The sequence below is a fragment of the Pteropus alecto genome, unplaced genomic scaffold (assembly GCF_000325575.1).
Source record: "Pteropus alecto unplaced genomic scaffold, ASM32557v1 scaffold237, whole genome shotgun sequence".
NCBI lineage: Eukaryota > Metazoa > Chordata > Mammalia > Chiroptera > Pteropodidae > Pteropus > Pteropus alecto.
In genome coordinates, this window is record NW_006440624.1 from 1,653,060 (window position 1) to 1,658,124 (window position 5,065).

At 37.7% G+C, this 5,065-nt stretch overlaps 1 pseudogene; it reads right to left on the reverse strand.

Annotated features, from left to right (window-relative positions):
* Nucleotides 1-3,635: 3,635 nt before the first annotated feature.
* On the reverse strand, nt 3,636-3,754 carry LOC112484209 (annotated as a pseudogene).
* Nucleotides 3,755-5,065: the final 1,311 nt, after the last annotated feature.

A 5,065-nucleotide genomic window follows, 5' to 3' on the forward strand; every position in this document is an offset into this window, starting at 1 on the left:
CGCTGGGGCGGCCCGCGCAGGAGGACGGCCGCAGGCAGGGGCAGGGTCTGAGATCTCGAGGGGGCTTGTGTGGCCCGGGCTCGACCCACCACCCGCGGTTCCTCTTCGTCCCCGGGAGATGGGCGAGGGGTGGCGACGGTCCAGGGAAGCCGAGGGTCGCGACTGGCAGGACGGGCGGCGAGATAATTATAGGAAGAGGGAGGGTCCAAGGGCCGGTCCTGGGCTTTAGGAAATGCACCCCCTCCAGCCTCCACTGTTCTCCCAGGCAGGGGAAAGCCTCCCCCGAGAGAACCCCGGGAACCTCCAGGTCTTGATGACGCGGTTATCTCTTCTCCAGACACCAGTCGTCTCCCTCGTTTGGTGGAGGTGGTCCCCGCCCCCTTAAAGTTCTTGTTTATGCTTTATTCGTTTATATCACTTGTAAAAGATACCATGTCCCTTCTTTGACTCGCCGGCTGTTTCCGTTTATCACTAGAGTACACAGGCCTCAACGTCTCTTCCTCTCACCAAGATTAAGTTATCAAATGATTTTCTACCCAGTGTGGTCTGGAGCTTCCTAGGAGTAGATGAAAAGAACTTGAGCTCCAAAGACAGGAGATGAGTTTGCTGGAATCCAAACCCAGGCCACTTCCTTAGGGCAGACTCCTGAGGGCGCTTTCCAAAAAGAAGGGATAGAAAAGGGAGCACATATTCCAACCTCCACTGACCATCTTCTACAGTCCCTCTCAAGAACAGACTGTGAAAGAGCCGTGATTAGGCACAAATTTATTTATAATTTTCACGACTTCAACTACAGAGAGCCTTGCAGGGCCCTGCCCGAAATAAAATGTGAAGCTAATGTTTGTTGTGCTGTTTGCTTGTTTTTTTAAAGCTGTGAGTTTGCAGGGTGTCCTGTACTCCGATTCATTATTTAAGGGTTGTATCGTTAACTTATCGTGGCAAGATTCTGTGTCCACTGATATGTTATCTGCTGTCTTCTCAAAATCTTATATGTAGGACACTTACATGTGAAAATGAGAAACCAGATAACTGGCCCCAGCTAGGAACGGGGTATTATGTTAATTTGTTATTAGTTGTAATTATAATTAGACCCCAGCACTGAAGTATCTCTAAATTACTTTTTTTCCTTCAATTAAAGCATTCAGCATTTTTGTAATCTGTCATTGACTTACTATCCAGGAGTGATTTGCTGATTTTGTGCCTACTTTTCTTATTCATTAAAAGAAATAATACTCATGTTCTATAAAAAAAATATATATTAATTTTCACTGAAAAGTAAAAGAATGCTAGAGAACAAATCAGAACACCTAGATGCTAGGCCCCACTAATAGCTCTCTGACCTTGACTAGTCACTAAAACTCTATGTTGGTTTTCCCCTTATGAGATATTCCAGCTCTAAAATTCCCCAGTTTTAGTAATAATAAATACTATATTTAGTCATTGCATTACAGTAGTCCTTTTTGTGCTAATTTTACAAAGTTCAGACATTTGCTATCACTGTAACTTTTGGCACAATAAGCAATTCATGTGACTTTCATGAAACCAGTGGCTTTAGACATTTTTGGCCATCATCACAGAGAAAAATGTATTTTACACTGTGAACTAGTAAAACTTTCATGATTCAGAACTTACTACATACAATGTCCCTGATATTTTCTATCCTCTTTCTTTTTTTGTTTTTGTTTTGGTTTTTTTTGTTGTTTTTTGGTTTTTGGTTTTGGGCTTATTTTCCCATATACTGGTCAGGATCCACTTCATTGATTTCATAACCCAATGAGTCATGACCCTCATTCTGACAAACAATGACTTGAGAGTATATAATAAGGTTTCTATTTCTTGGTTTCTAAATGAGTTGAGCTCTGATTAATAAGGATTTCCCAATATACCCTAAGACAGTTTCTCAAAATATGTCCTGAAATGTTAAATGTTAAAAAAAAAAAAAAAATTCTCTGACAGTCAACTAAAGTTTGTGAGGCACTCAGATAAATGAATTTCATTTTTTCAGAATTTCCCAAGGACTTTAATATCCTAAGTGAATTGTGAGTCCTCATACTAATGTGACCATAGAATGCTTTTTTCTCACAATTTATCCTCTGAGCAACACACTTAGAGAAATGCCATTACAAAGACCAATTATTAAAGTAAAATGAATTTGGGGTCAGATAGGTAGGATTCACATGCAGATAGGTTCCTCAGTTTTCTCAACTCTAAAATCGGTTTAATAATACAGCTTTTGTAAAATGTTCATGATAATTAACATAATCTTGCATGTAAATTGTCTAGCACACTGTCTAGAACATAGGGCTTAAATAAAATGTTTTAGATGAAACTATGGCATAGGTACAAATAGTTCACTGAAAATGAAACATAGCAAGTTCTAAGAAAGGTAGGAAAATATAAACATAAAAAGCACGAACTTTTAATTTTACCAGAGACAATGTTAGGAATCAAAGGCAAAGAAGTCATTGAGTTCCTTCTGCAAACTAACCTCTACCTGCCTGCATAGTGTCAACCTCCTGCCCTTGTCTCCATGCTTCTTTGCTTCCAGCTACCGTGTTGCTTCCCACACTCATGTCCACACATGTGCTCATATTGATTTTTTAGTCTGTAACACCATTCTTCTTCCTTTCCACAAGGCAAAGAACATATTACAGAAGATGCCAATAGATGCTCCACAAAAATGCTAAACCAATGCTTGTAGTAAGCTTTCTTCCAAAATATGTTTTAAGGAGTGTTGACATAAGAAACATCCAAACCTATAGAGAATTTTTATGATTTTATTTAAGCCAAACTGATGACAATTGCCAGGAATCAAACTCTCAATGCATTGAGAAAAATGCTCTGGAGAATGGTAGTTTGCAGCTTATTTTATACATCAGAATCAAAGGAGGGCATGTAAGGAGGATTACATGAAATCCCTTGGTGGCAGAGTAAGGGGGTGAGAGAAAGCAAAATGGGGAAATCTCTAGGATTGGGTAAAAAGTTAAGTGGAGAATCATATACTTCTTTCACATTGGTGGGTATAAGATAGTTAATAATTAACATTTATAGCACATAGAGATGGTATGCATGGAACAAGATAACACTGAGATGTTCTGTGGGCTCTTGCTCTGGTGCAGTGCTTGTGCCTTGAGGGGTCTGGAAAAGAAGATTACTCTGACATTTCAAAGGTGTGTTATATTAGATGCAAAAAGACAATAAACAGGCCTACTTAAGGTAAAGATTGACTTTTATCAAGGAAGCTACAGGCCTAGGACATGAATACCTGCCATGATCCGCTTTTAGTTAGAAATTTTTATGTTTAGACCATTCTATGTGGTTACTTCTGATCTCTGAATTTGTAAGGCCCACCATGCAAGCCTCTCTTGAGCTTGTCAAATTTAATGTGTCCCCTTTTTCATCCATAGTAGAGAAATAATTTCAAATGTAATCACATGTATGAAGTCTTTCTAATTGTAAAATCACACTCTTTAAACTTAAGTTTCATGAAATCTGTTGATATATAGACATTTTATTATTTTTATTTTTATTTTTATTTTTTTATTTTTTTAGGTGAGGCAACCCTTGGTTGACCTCACAGATTGTAAGGACCTTGTCAGTTTACAATCCCTTATTTTATTTATTTATTTTTTTTACACCTACAGCACCTGGTCTTCCTAAGTGGTCTCCCATCAAAGTACTAACCAGGCCCGACACTACTTAGCATCCAAGATCAGATGGCATCAGGCTTGTTCAGGGTAGCATGGCTGTAGACGATACATGGACATTTTAATCTGTTAAAATGTCCATAATCTGTTGCATTGGCAACAATTAGCTAAGCAGAGAGGAGTGTGCAAGTGTGTTTTCTGTTTGAGAGTGATTGGTCAATGATGTGTACCTTGTCATAATTTGACAACATTTTGATACCCAATATTTATTGTGTTAAACATATATTAAAATTTTTGTCATTTCTTGCAACAAAGAATTCGTTTGTAAGTTCGTTTTTGTTTCTGTTGTTTACCTTTCCCACAGTTTTTAAAAGACTTTAATTTTTTAGAGCAGTGTAAGGTTCACAGCAGAATTGAGTGAGAGATGCAGAAATTTCCCATATACCCCCTGCCTCCGCATATGCATAGCCTCCCCTATTATCCCCTATTATCAACCCAAAAAGTAAGAAAAGACTGGTACATTTTTTAGAATTGATGAACCCACATTGACACAGCATAATCACTCCAAGTTTATAGTTTACATAATGGTTCACTCTTGTTTTTGTACATTCTATGGATTTGGACAAATGTATAAGACGTGTACCTATCATTATAATATAAAACTATTTTCACAACCCTAAAAGTCCTCTGTGCTCCACCTATTCATTCCTCCCTCCCCATTAACTCCTGGCAACTGCTGATCTTTTTATTGATTTCATAGTTTTGCCTTTTCCAGCATAACATATAGTTGGAACCATACATTATGTAGTCTTTTCCGATTGCCTTCTTTCACTAAGTAATATGCATTTAAGGTTTCTCCATGTCTTTCATTGGCCTAACAGCATTTTTGTTTTGTTTTGTTTTGTTTTGTTTTTGTTTTTTGTTTTTTAACACTGAATAATATTCCATTGCCTGGATGTACCACACTATACCTACTGAAGGACGTCTTGGTTCCTTCCAAGTTTTGGCAATTATGAATAAAATTGCAGTTTTTTGTGTGGACATAAGTTTTAAACTCCTTTGGGTAAATACCAAGAAGCATGATTGCTGGAACATATGGTAAGAATTTGTTTAGTTTTGTAAGAAACTACCAAACTCTCATCCAAATTTGTTGTGCCATTTTATCATTTTCAATGGCAAGGAACGAGAGTTCCTGTTGCTCCACATCCTAGTCAACATTTATGGTACAAGTGTTCCAGATTTAGGCCATTCTAATAAGTGAGTAGTGATATCTCATTGTTATTTTAATTTGTATTTCCCAGATGACATATGAGGTGGAGTATCTTTATATGCTTATTCATCATCTGTATAACTTCTTATAGGTGAGGTGTGTGTTAAGGTCTTTGGCCCTTTTTTTAATTTAAATTGTTTGTTTTCTT